This window comes from Mytilus edulis, chromosome 14, assembly GCF_963676685.1.
Source record: "Mytilus edulis chromosome 14, xbMytEdul2.2, whole genome shotgun sequence".
NCBI classification, from domain to species: Eukaryota; Metazoa; Mollusca; class Bivalvia; order Mytilida; family Mytilidae; genus Mytilus; species Mytilus edulis.
Window position 1 is genome coordinate 39,704,752 of NC_092357.1, and position 16,516 is coordinate 39,721,267.

Sequence of the window (16,516 nt, forward strand, 5' to 3'; positions counted from 1 at the left end):
GAATATCATCAATTGCATAACAATAGGCGTAGCAAATTGTAATCAACACACTATAAATTGGGGATTTCAAAAGATCTGAAATCTAATATTCGGATACACTGTCATGATACTCGTGAGTACTCGAGTACTCGGGTGAATCTTAAAGGTCTATTAAAAAGTTAAGATTTTAATAGGTGGATGAGGAGTTTTTGTTTGTACCTTTCATTATCATTAACGAAAGACAAACGTACTACAAACAATAACTTGGTCCTCTGTTATGTATATCGGTCCTCTTTTTTTTGTGTCAATTAAACAATGAATTACTGCCGTTTCGAGAAATAACCTATCATAATACCAATTATTGTTTGTGTACGTGTTCATGGACCAAATTAGAAATATGAAAATAAAACTATAAATATTTGCATATAAAAGTTCGACATAGTAGACAATATGTATCATCTGTTCCGGTTGAGTTGGAATTTTTTTTATTACGACTTTTCCATTAATTTGTCAACAACATTATTGGACTTATAATTACTTGTGCTTGTTCGTGTTGCTTAGTCTTAGGTTTCCTGTCTTTGCTTTTGCAATATCGTTTGTCTGTTTGTCTGTTTGTATGTTTCCTTATTTTCTAGCCATGTAGTTATTTTGGACTTATGAGTTTGAATGTCGGTCTCGTATCTGTCGCCTCTCTTTAAATTGTAAATTAAACAATTATAGTTAATTTTCAACTAAAGAGTAACTAATCAGATTGATTTAAACGTACATCTCATACCAATAATGTCTTGAAAGTCTTGATTAACAAACAAAGGTAAGTTTACGACTTGTGAAGAGTTATTAATCCATGAAAGGATTGATCCGTGAACAAACACTGTTAAAATGACTCTTACCATTAGGGTTCACTGCAGGGTACTTTGATTTTGTTCTTGTTTAGAAATATGATCTTGGCCTAGTTTCATGAAGCTGTCTTAGGACTCAAACATGTCTTGGGATGGTCTTACGACATACTTAAGTCCTAAGAGGATTTCACGAACTAGTCCTCAATTAGGACATCTCGTAAAGTTTGTCATAAAGTAATGACTTGGTCTTAGGAAGTTTATTTATACAACATTTTTTATATTAATTTTGCAAAATATCTTATCATCATCTAATTATCTATTATCCTTTTTCTGCTGAATCTTTATAGGTTGACAGATTATCATGATTTGTCAATAATGAGCATTCAATGTATTGTTATCTAGAATGCATGATTTTATCCTATGATTTTATCATAACCGATACAGTGGCAAATTGAATTCAACTCACTTGTACAAGAAAAATGTCATCATTTTATTCTTTTTTCTCAATTTTCATTTTAAAGTTTCATATGTATATTGGTGCATTATTTATAGATATTTGTTATACAAATTACAATTATTTTTCATATCAACTTTGCAAAATATCTAGTTATATTAGTCAATACGTTAAGCAATTTATGGTAAAGACATACTACATTTACATGATTTTTTCTGTAATTCAATGTTAATATTTGAAAATTTAAAGAACTTGCGACAGGTTTAGGATATCATTACTGAAATTATCCAAAGACAACTTCGAGACGAGGTCTGAGATTTGTCCTCGGATAGTCAGAAGAGGATCGTTAGACATGTCCTAAGATATAGCTTATGACATATCTTATGATAGCTTCGTGAAACCGGCACCTGGTCACCAAATCCAGATGAAAGACTGCTCGACTTTCTATCTTTTGTTTAATACAAGTCGGGCACATGAACACATCTTCTCAGAAGGATCGGACTACTATATACTAGTACCAAATGGAAGTCTCAGGATAAACGTATCCACGTTGTTAATGCGTTTTTAAAAATAGTACTACGAAGGGGATATTCAAGTGAGAAGAAATATCTCAAGATTTATAACAGGCAAACGATTATCCGAGTACTAAAATTGTACTCGAGTAATCGGCCTTGTCAGCGCGTACCCGAGTACTCGAGTACTCGTTGTCATCCGTACATGTACTTTAATTTATACATCTTTTGTTGGCAAAAATAGTAATTCGTATAGAAATTTAAAATACAAAATTACAAGATTTTTATCTTTGAACTGAAATTACAGTTTAAAAGATTTCTAAAAATTAGTTTCAAAACTGGATTTCTACAATTTTCACAAACATGAAAAGGATATATGAAAAGATGTTTATTTTTAAATTAAAAAAAAACAATTATGATATATCAGATGTATTTTTTTTAACAATGAGCAAACCAAAACATTGTTGACAAAATGTACGTGTTTATGCCAAAAGGTTTATCTATACACTCATATTCATTCCAAACACAAACTATGTAACAATTCGCATATTTTTACTCATTTGCCGGATATAGAAAGGACCTAAGGTTTTGAACGTCCCATTGTTGATTTTCTCAATCAAAGCGATAGATAATTTTTAATATTCTGTATTATTTTACAAATTTAACTGTAAATATATTCCTTCTTTATTCTGAAGTAATTGAATTAACAATCTTATTTCGCCGACAATTCAAATAGTCAATCTTAAAAACAAGGCAAATAGTTTAAATAGTATGCAATCAAAAAAACAGGGGCAAATTTTAACATCAAATTGGTATCATTAGAGGATCATAGAATACGGCCTTGTTTAAAGCTACGCACGCTTTCTTCTATTCCATGTTTTAGAACTCCTCTACGTTAACTACTTTATCAATATTTATTTTTTAAATCTTTTCTTTCTTTTTACTGCAAAAGAAATACAGCTTGCAGATGATAAGTGCATCAAAACGATAATTTTACATGTCTGTCTTTTAAATAAATATAGGGAGATGCGGTATGAGTGCCAATGAGACAAATCTCAATTCAAGTCACAATTTATAGAAGTAAATCATTATAGGTCAAGGCACGGTTTTCAACACGGAGCATTGGTTCACACCGAACACCAAGCTATAAAGGACCCTTAAATATTACTAGTGTAAAACCATTCAACAACGTCAATAAACTACTATTACTGAAAATCAGAATCCTGATTAGGACAGGTGCAAACAATTACAGCGGGGTTAAACATTTGATTGGTACCAAACCTTCACCCTCATCTGACACAATAGTGTAACATCACAATATAGAAAGATATATAGAATATCAATTGGAATGGCTTAATGTTTGGCATGTTTAACATGATTTTAGCGTTGCCCTCTTAATTTTTATCTATTAAAGATATATTTCTCCTTCGTATTACTAATTATTGGTACTTACGTGTATCTAAAATCCATAATCGTTACTTCTACATTCATACCATTGGTGAATTTAAATGGTGAAATTACTTCATGTAACCCTAAAAATAATTTTGGTGGTATGGTCAATTTATTAAACTCGCGTGACAACCATGAATGAATTTAATGTTGTTTTCTTGGTGGGTAACATTTCAAGCAAACATTATTGAAATAAAAATGAAACTTATATATTCTATAATAAATACAACCAGTTTTCTACATTTTTCGAAAAGTATTTTGAATTCACAGATAAACTGAATTTAAAAAAAAAATGTTGCGAATAACAAGATCACCGAATTGATGATTTTGCACTGTGCCTTTAATGTATGGCATGTTTAACTATTTTTTTTAATTTTCGTATTAATGTTTATTTATTTTAAAAAATATTGTGTCACATATTGATTGACATACATATCATACAACAATATTAAAACATACATAGAACAATCAATACCCAGCCATATCATTTGGCTTATGAGACACATTGCACAAAATATATATACATTTTCTAAAATATCCAACGATACCTTGAAATACTATATTTAAAAAAATAATAACTATGATTTTAACATATTAGACTATTTCTAACAACTGATAAAAAGTACTTACAGGCTTTATTTTGCACAGAGTTAATTACGCTAAACGATTTGGTTCCCCAAATTCCACTTCCGTACATTAAGATCGGCTCCACCATTGAGTTGTAAATTTTTTTATAAACTTTATATGACATACCACCAGATGAAATAAAACGTCCAAAACAGCCCCCAAAGCTCGGCTTGCTGATTTTGCTAGTTCCTTGGTGTTTTTTGTAAATGTAAGGTGTTCGTCAAGCCAGATCCCAAGGTATTTATAAGAATCCGTTATTGTTAAATCACAATTACTACATGTAAAATTAAAGTCTGAAATATTAAACGATTGCGGTCTAAAGTGAACAACTTTAGTCTTTTCTGGGTTTATAGACAACTTCCAAGATGAGCACCAGTCTGTCAGGACATTAAGCATGCGCTGTAAACTTTGTTCGTCCGGTGCGATTAATGCAATTTCATCAGCATAAAGCAAAATGCTTAATGTTCTTTCACTTAAAGACACTCCACAATCAAGACTATTGATACGGTCGGCTAAGTCATTTATATATACAGAGGATAATGTAGGCGAGAGAATACATCCCTGTTTAACTCCAGATGACACATCAAACCACGGTGTTAGCATATTATTCACTCGAACGTGCACTGAACATCTTCATATAATGATTTTATTGCATTTAAAAATTGGCCACGAATTCTCATAACTTGAAGCTTGTACCAAAGCAAATTCCGCCTTACAGTATCGAACGCTTTTTTCATATCCACGAAACATACGTATGTTGATTAACGGCTGATTTTTCTGTCATTAAGAATTGAATATAATGCGAAAATGTGTTCTTAACAACTGCGTCCACGCCGAAATCCATTCTGCTCATCAAAGAGACAGTCATTTTCTTCAAGCCATTTGCTTAGACGATTATTAAGTACTGTACAGTATATTTTGCACGGTATGGATTTTAAAGTTATGCCACGGTAATTCAGAGGACATCTGTCGTCGCTTGCTCCAGGTTTTAAAATTTGTTTTATAATCCCACTTGTCCACTCATTTGGTACATGTCCGAGTTCAAAACAACCCTGAATAATGTTGTACAGCAATTCAATAGCGGCATTATTCTTTAAAACTTCGGCTGGTATATTATCAATCCCCGCAGCTTTCTTGTTTTTCGCATGCGCAACGGCTAGTAGAACTTCCTCTCGTGTAATTGCCTCATTTAACTTTGTTCCATCTAAATTTGAATCAAAAGTGTCATTTGCTCGTTGGTTTTCAGTAGATTCACATGTAAATAATGTATGAAAATCGTCTTTCCATTTGTTCAAAACGCCTTCTTTGTCCGTTTTCACGTTTCCATTTTCATCAACGACTGCCCATGGCACGCATGGTTTCCGTTCATTTACTATTCCGGTTTTGCCGATGGACCTCCAAAATTCATCTTTATTAAACGATTCCAGTTTCTGTTCGAGTTTGTATTGTTCGTCTTTCGCATATTTCCGTTTACATTTCCGATTTATTCTATCAAATATTTTTCGAGCATCACAAAATTCTGTTTTGTACTTCTTTTTAACACTATTCGAACCTTGCCATTTGAACCATCTTTTTTCAGCTTCACAAGCCTTGTTCCAATGATTCGTTAAATCAGCATTCCAATATGATTTATATAATGTTTTTTTACGTTTACTTATTCCGTTATTAAAAGTTTTCTTGGGTAATTTGTTTTTCATTTCCCCGTGTATCAACATTTGAAATTCATCATACGCAGTTTGAACATTTTCAGTAATTCGGATTGAATTTTCAATATTCATGATAGCTTCATTGACATTTGTAACTATTTCATCTCTATTCATAAAATCGTTTGGTAGATTTGTTACTTTAAATTTCTTGTTTTGATCATCCAAGTTCATATCGTAATTTGTCGTATTAGAGTCATATTTACATCAGATAATAAAATCACAAAGTAACAGTGAATGATCTGGGATTTTTTCAGGCATGTAAATAATTTCATTTATACATTTGGACATCGTTAAAACACTAAAACTATGTACATATTCTATATCCTCGTATGGTACACACATATAATCTACGACAGAGCGTCCCGCGGGCGCAATATATGTGAATTCGTGGTCATTGAAGCAGCCATTCAACATTGCAAAATTTATGTCACACAGAAAATTTATAAATTTATCACCTTGATGGTTTTCACAAAAATCTACTACATTTCGTGATCGTATTATATCGACGCCTTCATTATAATCACTGTTTTGACCAATTCTTGAATTCAAATCTCCACAGATTACTATTCGACCTAAATTTTGGTATTCATAAACTTGCTGTAACATATTTTGAAAATACTTGTCCAAATCTAGCGCTCTACTTGACTCTTTTAATTTAAATTTAATTTAAACATATTTATTTATAGTGGATTGGGAAACAAGTTTTGCAACTTATATTAATCCCTTTCCACTTTGCGGGTGCGAGTGCTGCCTTGTAGCGGCATTAGCCTACTCTTTTTCGAAATCTACAAGGGTGTCTTTAACGTGCAAGAGATGTGGCTCTCTCTTAACACGGGTCAGCCATTTATCGTCCATTTCCGACGGACTATCATCGTTTCCTCAATTAAGACCATACTCGCAGATGGTGTCAAGGGAGAGCCCTGCTGGCGGCAAATAACATACAGCCACAATAATCGATATATCACAGACTTTTGATTTAAATTTTATCCACATAATTCCCTCAATTTCCGTATCTAACAGTAGTACATTAAATGAATGTAGGACGTCTTTTTTTCACAAGAACTCCAACCCCCGCAGATCCCCGGGTAGCATTTCTATGTAAATGTTTTCGATTTTGACCAAAGAAGGTATAGCCAGGAATATTCAATATTTCATCACCACGTAAAAAAGTTTCAGTTAATGCCAAAACATCACACTCAGAATATATTCAAGCACACACTTTCTAAATTTAGCATTGTCATTATCCTTGAGAGACCACCCCCGACAATTCCACACACCAAGCCGCAAAATGTCCTATTGCTTTTTCACTAGGCGACTACCGGAAAATATATAATTATTTTGACTTCCGATTTCTGTAAGAACAGTTCTAACTGTGGCTTGGAAGTTTTGTGTTTCCATTGGTAGATCATGTTCTACGTACACCTTCTTATACTTTTCACAGTTTTTTTAGGTTTTTCTTATGTTTCATAATTTGTTGTTTGTGTTCAAATTCTTCAACCTCCACTATGACCAGTTCTGTCGATTTACCATAAGCTTCTTTTCTTTCTACTGACTTAAGAGAGATATGTGATAGGGCGAGACCATCTTTCAAAAGGGCTTGGACTTTGTTTGTTGTCATTTCTTTGTTTTCATTTTCTTCTGATTGTAAGTTTTTATAACAAATCTATGTTTACGGTTAATAATTGACTTTTCACCCTTTGAGCTGTTTGCCTCTGCCAATGATTTCCCTAGATCCCCGATTCTAGCTTGCATTATTTCAATGTCTGATTTTACCTCTAACTTAACCTCATCTATCTTGTCTTTTAATTTATTAATCTCTGTTTTGAATTTGTTTTAATTCAAGCCTCATTACACAAACATGAATGTAATAGAACCGTCCAAATTTATTATATAATCAATTCACGCAATTTTCTACAAAAGATGTGCAATAAGAAGACAGAGGAGAAAATAAGTTGAATGCAAAAAAAAAATATTTACTAAAATATTCACAAAAAGGATGACAACATATTCGGTGAATTGCTCCCGAACTCTCGTTCTAGATGGAAGCACACTTTCACTAACCCACCTTTTCATGTTGTTATATTGGTTGTCCAGAAAACTTCATAACCATGAAAAAAGCACAGAAAAAGGATTCCTAAACAGTTGGAATAAGTTCATATATTTTGACATCTTCTTAATATTTAGTACTGGAGTTCAAATGCACTAGTTCTTTTTTGTTCTGGATATAGCTTTTTTGTTCTTTTTTTTCTTACCATTATTGGGTTAACAAATGATCAGTTAATATATCATATATCGGCTGCATCTTTGATATTAAAACATTTAAAAATATACCTCGGACAAAGTATTTATTGAAACTATTCAGGTATTTAACCCTCTTTTTAATTCAATTTTTTGTAAGATTCCACATTACTATAGCTAACTTTAAATACTTGTTGTTGCTAAGTTAAAATTTAACCTTGGGGATAATTTAAAGAAAATTAAAATTCAATAGTTTACACATGTTAAAAGGCTTTATACAGTTTTACTCATATGCACTTGTTGAAGGACATCCGTTTTATTATTATCTTGTTTTTTTGTTCAAATATTTACACTTTGTAAGTAGTATTTAAATGTTTTAACCAAATGCATATACTTCATCCTAAAATGTAGTTCTATTCTCCTCGTCCTAAAACTGGAAATAAGAACACCTGAATGTTTTAAATTCTATTTTCATTTGTCTCTTCATATAAAAATCATATCCATAAAAGTTCTGTTAGTGTTGTAAAAATGTTTTGTGTAAAAATGCTCAGTATTATGCTGTACCAAGTAAACATGGAAATATGACAGAAATGAGCATAACAAAAGACTTCGAGCTTGTATGGTCCATTTGTGTTAAGCGGTTCATAAACCACTGATACTTGTGCAAAATATAAAAAAATAAACCTAATTAAGATTCATAGTAAATTCAAAGGATTTTTTTTTTATCTCGTAAATAATTATTTTCGGAGGCTCACCGATGCAGATTTTTTTTAATTCTCTCCGATGATGTGTGAATAATGTCTTTTTAATTTCCTACACTTCCTCTGCATATTCCAAGTTTTGTCAATACTGGATATATATTTTCGGATATATTTTGTCGAACAGCAAACAAAGCTACAGCATCAATAATCTTGAATATATGCCACTTTTAACTAAAATATTAAGGCACAGAACCAGGACCGTTTTTTCTTATCACCAGCACAGCGTCAGGACAATTCCGTTTAACGAACCTGCAAGACTTTTGCAATATAGTATTGTTGTAATATACTTTGCATGGTACTTATGACGCATCGGAGAAAAATTAAGCAACAAAACAGTCGTTTTATTGGCGTTCTGATACAATGTAAACAAACCCACCAGCACAGAATCAGGACCCACCAGCACCTGACAGTACCAAATCACCAGCACAGAACGTTCTCTTGCAGGACAACCATACCCACCGTGAGTTCAGTGATAAGATTATTAACTTATTAGAGGTGACCGGTGAGAATAATGACGAACGAACGTATTGGGAGCAGTGATTTGCATATTTGGTAAAGCTAATTAAAATCAAATAATCGACTGAAATACCCCTTGACACATCACAAAGTTTCTTTTATTAGAACACAATGATAAAAATACGAGCTTTCAAGTATACGGATGGATATATAAGACTATTTATTTTTAACTTATATACCAGGAGTTCCTATGTACAGATTAAAACAAAACAGTACATATAAATGTATACCTGTGATGATCACCTTCTACACTTTTAATAGTCACGTCGAATAATAGCATGATTTAATCATGGGGACGATCTTTTAAATACCACGGTGCATGTGTTTGAAAGAAAAACATATAGAAGATATTGAATATATATTTGTTCAAAAATAAACATTTAAACTAGTAACTAAGGACCGACCATTTAACTTGAAGGTTTTTTATGCGGCGCGACAAATATTTTTTTTCAAATTTAACATTATTTTTTGTAGTAATTATCCAAGATCAGATTTTTTCTTCCTTACCTGGCCAGATTAATTGTTTACTCAAAATTCAGAATCATATATATAATTTTCGAAGGAAACATGCCCCGTCCCCTCTTCATGTTAAATGAAATGATTTTTTTTTATTGTTTGTTGTAAATTTCTTGCATGGGACTGTAAGGGACTTTGTAACAATTAATAAAAAAAATCATTTGACACCCCACCCCCATTTATATCGCAGTAATAGCGGGTATCGATCATCTATCTTTTAGGAGGGTATAAGGAAATAACCATTTGATTCTGAGGGCCTGGCGTGGCAGATTTGGTCAGTCAGATTATTTATTTCATAAAATAAATTTCAACTGCTACATGCAATATTATTTATTACACATGTATCATTTCACTGTATAATATAATTCAATTTGCCAGGGTTTTTTAGGTGGAAGCCATGACATTTACTACTATTTTATTCCTGGCCAATAAATTTATTTACAAAATCTGCCAGCTCCGATCCTAGATTCAAAGGGTGTCCTCTAACCCCCATTTAGTATGCGGTATTGCTGTTATTATTATAGTACGCAGAAACAAATGAAACTTAATACGCTGGAATTATAACATTATATCATTATATCTTTATTAGTTTTCTGTTAAAGTATTCGGTACAAGGAATCTCCCCCCCCCCTTTTTTTGTTATTTAGCTCATTGTAAATAATGATCTGGATCAATACAAATGTTCATGTCTTGGCCGCCGCCCTTTTCAAGACAGCCCATGCGACTTGTTTCGAACGAAAAAGATGACAAGCAATTCTTACATACATAAATAACAAACTTTATGATGGTCAATTACGGACCATTGGCTTATTTGGAAAAGGGACTATGATTTTCATGTGGGCCACAATTTTTTTCGCCCGCTATATGTTCTATCCTGCTTTTTTATTTTGAAAAAAAAATGGGTGCTGCCTTTTTTTCTTCGGCGCTTAGTGTCGAATTAAACAAATAGGTAAAACACAATCACCGGAAGCTTGATTTTTGTCGAGCCTAGGTGGTCGAGGGGTCTAGATCGTCGGACATCTAACATTGTTGTGCTGTTATTTAAAGTAATTATGTATATAATGTGTGTTTTCAGCCATGTATCGCCTTCACTGGTGATCCAATGTATCGATCTATCCTAGAGTTGTCCCTTGTTCAGATGTATAATATATATATATAATCAAGTCTAAATTGAAAACTACGTTCAAATCTATGATTGCGTTGGATAGAAACCGCAATTTTTATACGTGTACATATAAAAAAAAATCGTTGAAGAAGGATCTAAATACAGCACTAACAGCATTTTCCAAAAGACCAAAAAAGTGAAAAAAAGTATACTTTAGCAAAACGTATTTGACTAACAGGTCGAACAACTGATACAACTAATGTTCTTAACCCGTGCTGACTGCCATTGGCGATTGCCAAATAAATTGATCACAAGATGTTACAAAATGGATCTTCATATTAATTCAATTTTAAACAGAAAAAATCAAAAAATGCACTTATAATCAAAGCGAGATAATCATGAACACTTATGCATCCTAACTTGAAACTAATGATCCCGCTGCATTTTTTTTATTGATTGATACGCTTACTGCTTATTTTATTCTTTTTATTGTATAAGTCGTCGTCAGTCTCTGAGCATTTTCTGTTGGGAGTGGAGGGTTTTATATTTTTAGAACAAAATATTTTGATTCTGATTTTGGTGAAAAATTCTTGCCAGCACCTAGAGTAGAAAACGACCGTTTGATTTGTAGGGGGAGGGCTGAAATATAAAGGCAGGACATGCCATAAGAAAATCATAGAAAGATAAAAAGATAGGCTCTCTTACTTTTCATTATTGCAAACTTGAGAAGCTTTTAAAAACAAGTAACAACTTTAATTGGATGCAGTTCCAAACTCCCCAACCACACATCACGCGTTGAAATTGTGACCAAACATTAATTTAGTTTAGGGTCCGATCATCTAACTTGCATGGAAAAGGGGGGAATTTTTAAAAATAAATAACTTGATTCCAAATTCTTAGAGACTGAACGAATAAAGAATGGCTAGAAATGGCAGAGGCAAAAAAAAAAATTCGTGAAAATTGAACATGTCTTCCTTGAACATGTCCTTCCCCCTGCCCCATTTTTAATTTAAATGGCTGGTCTCTTAGTTCAAAATTTATGCCCCAATCATAGATTCGCCTGATAATTTTCGTCTAGGCATTTTCTTGGGCCTGAAATTACCGGCCAAGTCAAATAATAAGGTTTAAATTCCATGCCCAGTCATGTATTTGACGAGTTGAAAAATGACCAATTCTAGCGGAACGTCTGTATATATATACTTTTATATAGGAAGTGACCCCTCCTTCGGCGCATACATTCAATGCTATAGAAAGAATAAACTGAAAATTTGTATTAATTCGAATCATTGTTTAGAATGAGCTAAATAACAAAAAAGGGGAGATTCCTTCTACTCTTTGTATTTAGGGAAAAAAGAACAAATCGAATACCAATTTTGGCGTTTCATTCTTTTTTCCCGGACCAAATATACTAAATAATACCAGCAACACCGCATACTAAATGGGGGTTAGTAGACGACCCTTTGGTTCTAGGATCGGAGCTGGCAGGTCACGTAAATAAATTTGTTGGTCAGGAAATAATAGTTATAAATAAGCTGGCTCCCACCTAAAATTAACTGGCTTCCAAATTCAATTATACAGTATGTAAAATGATAAATGTGTAATAAATAATCTTGCGTGTAGCAGTTGATTTTTTTTTCTAAAATAGATAATCTGACCAAATCTGCCCGGCCGATTCCCTCAGAATCAAATGATCGCCTCCTTATGACTTCCTCAACAATAGATGATCGATACCCGCTTTATCTGAGATATAAAATAATATATAGGCAAAAGACAGGGGAAAATGGGGGTGGGGTGTCTAACTGATTTTGTTTTTATTAAAAGTTTCAAATTTCTTGTAAGTGATTGCAAGAAATTTGAGATTAACGTGAAAAGGTGGGTTTCTTTCGGAAATGATTTATTTGATTTTGAATTCTAAGGAATCTTTTTAACATAGTTTTAAATTTTAAAAAAAAAGAAATTTGGCGCGCCACATAATTTGTTTTAAGATAAACGGTCGGTCCCTACTAGTTAAAATATTTATTTTTAAACAAATATATTCAATATCTTCTTTATGTTTTTCTTTCCAACACATGCACCGTGGTTAATTAATAGATTGTCCCCATGATTAAATCATGCTATCATTCCACGTGTCTATTAAAAGTGTAGAAGGAGACCAACACAGGTATACATTTATACGTACTGCTTCGTTTTGACCGTACATAGGCACTTCCGGTATATAAGTTAAAGATACATAGTCTTACATATCCATCCTTATACTTACAAGCTCGTGTTGTATCGTTGTTTTCTAATAAAGCGAACTTTGTGAGGTGTCATGGGGTATTTTAGTCGATTATTCGATTTTAATAAACTTTACCAAATATGCAAATCACTGCTCCTAATACGTTCGTTCGTCATTATTCGTCGGTTTGTGATCTCACCGGTTACCTCTATTACAACAAGGGCTCGTATATGTTAAGACGAATATATATCTGATTTAAATTTTCATTGCATTTGAGAGGTATTCGTTGCTTTATTTTTTTAATTGGTCTCGTTAGGCCGTCATAAAACATTTTACAGTAAAAGAACTAATTGACATGCGTCAAACTGACAAGTTGTTATAGAAAGCTAAAAAATCTAAACAAAAACATAACTAACCGTAAAAACTACATAAGAGCCTTTTCAAACTGTCCCGAGGTGTGTTTCAAACTGGTCCGAGCTGTCTATAAAAGAAGACAGAGTTGTCTTTGATTTTGTGTGTTTCAAACTGGTCCGAGATGTCAATAAAAAAAAACATGCCTTATATATCACGTACTGTGTTACGATGTTAGATACAAACTGACGAGGAAAGGTAACATCTAGCCACCAAAAGCTTCCGCAAATTTACAGATCTAACATTTTTGGACTGGTATTAAGACGATTTATATACACAGAATGTATTTTCTGTCTTGTATCATCACAGATGGTGATCCGATGGATAAAATGTTTATAGAGTCTTGCATTGTACAATAGCAGTACATAATCGGTCTAGTACTAGTTATATGCTGAAATCTTCAAATTTTGAGACAGATTTGCAATTTATGTGTAAGACTGGTTTTTTTTGTTGTTATATAAAGAAAAATATGAAATTTTATGCATTATAAAAAAAGTATAATTAAACAAAACCAAATAATTATGCTTTGAGAATCAATGTTTCATCTCGGCCATTTTAAGGGAAGATAACTTTTATAATTTTTTTTTGTATAGAATGGAATGATAGTGAATATTGTACTTGTAGTAAGGAAATAAGTTCAGTGACACCATTTTGTCTTTTTGTCTACTTATAAAGCATATTTTATGAACCTATATTCTTATATTTTATTTCAAAATTCTATTATGAACAATCTAGTATACAAATTTGAGCAATTTTGCAAGACTAGCAGCTAGAAAAATAGCACGGTGATTCATACTATTTATTATATTTTTGAAGAATTAAAGCATTGAAAAAATCTTCATTTTGGCAAAGTATAACAAAACAAATATTAGAGGAAATATAAACCGATGATCCACATTTACTATGGACTAATCAATATGAACGGACAGCTAGGTACCTATAGCTTTGGCAACAGACTAAACAGAATGAACAGACCGACACTCCTAGCTTCAAATATGACACTTAGAAATACTCAAAGCTTTTACTAAGGATTATTCAACAAAAACAAACAAATACAACTAGCTTTTATTAGAAGAAAAACAGACAGTTAGTCCTATACTTTAACTATTATCTATCGAAGATTTCCATAGCTTTAAAATACGGACTGAGCAGGAAGAACCGACAGATACTCCTAGCTTTAATTATGGCATTTAGAAGATTATCCTAGCTTCAAATACAGACTATATAGGAAGAATAGACAGAATGGTACCCATAGCTTATCTACGGACTAATCAATATGAACAAACAGATACATCAAATACAGAACGAATATACAGGTACACTTAGGTTTGAATATAGACTATAGAAAATACTACAAGCTTTAATTACGGATTCTGCAGCAGGAACAGATAAATAAACCTAGCTTTCACTATGGCCTATATATGAAGAAGAAGAATTTACAATTGCTCATACCGACTGTAGGGAGAAAAAAGTAAAATCACAACAAAACTGAACTTAGAGGAAAATCAATTCGGAAAGTCCATAATCACATGGCAAAATCAAATAACAAAACGCATCAAAAACGAATGGACAAGAACTGCCATATTCCTGACTTGGTACAGGCATTTTCAAATGTAGAAAATGGTGGATTAATCATGGTTTTATAGCGCTTACCCTCCCACTTTGATGACAGTCTCATCGAATTCCGTAATATTTACATTGATGCGTTAACTAAACAGACACAATAAATAAAATAGTCAAAATATGGGTACATCAGTCACCATAGTATAACAATTTTAAAAGGAACAATTTAACAGAACACAAAAACATCTATCTACAAACACATTCATTGATTTGTGTGTCTGACGTCAGAAAAATGTATACGTCACATAGATTTGTCGTTCAATGTGCATACAAACAATTTTAAAATTTACCTAGGCAATGTTAGCATACAGGGTTAAAAAAAACGGCAATGTTAGCATACAGGGTTAAAAATCAAAAGTATGTAAGAATAAATTTCAGAAACAGACCGAGATTTAAACTAGTCCAAAAGATATATATAGATTTTATAAGAATCCACAAATAGTTAATTCCACTACGCAATTATTTGTTATGTTCTACACTTTCAAATGTCACTACCTATTACAGTCTGAAATGATAATCTTGTTCAACTTTTGGTGTTATCTATAAATCCTTGTCATTTGAACGTGTCACAAATTGTATTGACAGTCTGGTTTTAGGGAGAATATTGAGAAAACAGCAAGAAGATGCGTTTCTTTGCGAGTTATATTCTATTGTTCATCTGCACGCTAGTTTTCGGCGATGAAACAGAAGACCAAAGGATACTGAGTCTTGTGCTTAGTACAATTAAGAGTCAGTTTGTAGACAAAGTGGATTACCAAGTGAAATATGAAAATCTAGTTCGTGAATTGGAGCTAAAATTCAGGATCCGTGAATTAGAATTTGATAATCGGATTCGTGAAATGGAACAGAATATTCGGATTCGAGAATTAAAACAAGATGATCGAATTCGCAAATTAGAACATTCTCTCCAGATTCAGAGTAAAAAAACTGAGGACATACAAAAAGATTGCATCAAGTCTTATAGTAAGAAAGATAACACAGATGTTCGAGTAAACGACGATTTGGTTCTTTCTAACACAAATGCTACCGATTCAAAAACGCCTGACACAATAGACATGGAAGCAGTTTCTATTGAGTTGAAGCATAAAATTGAGAATGGAAATGGGGAATGTGTCAAAGAGACAACAACCCGACCATAGAAAATCCAAATTGTACACAAGAAAATAAATTTAAAATAATACAAGACTAACAAAGGCCAGAGGCTCCTGACTTTGGACAGGCGCAAAAATGCGGCGGGGTTAAACATGTTTATGAGATCTCAACCCTCCCCTATACCTCTAGCCAATGTAGAAAAATAAACGCATACATGTAACAATACGCACATTTAAAATTCAGTTAAAGAGAAGTCTAAGTCTGATGTCAGAAGATGTAACCAAAGAAAATAGTCCGAATGACAATAATACATAAATTACAACATACTACTAGCTGTTAACTAACATGACAGCTCCAGACTTCAATTAAACTGATTGAAAGATTATGATTTTATCATATGAATATCGGGCATAATCCTTCCCGTATCATACCATCATAACATATATGAGAAGAACATAACCCGTGTCATG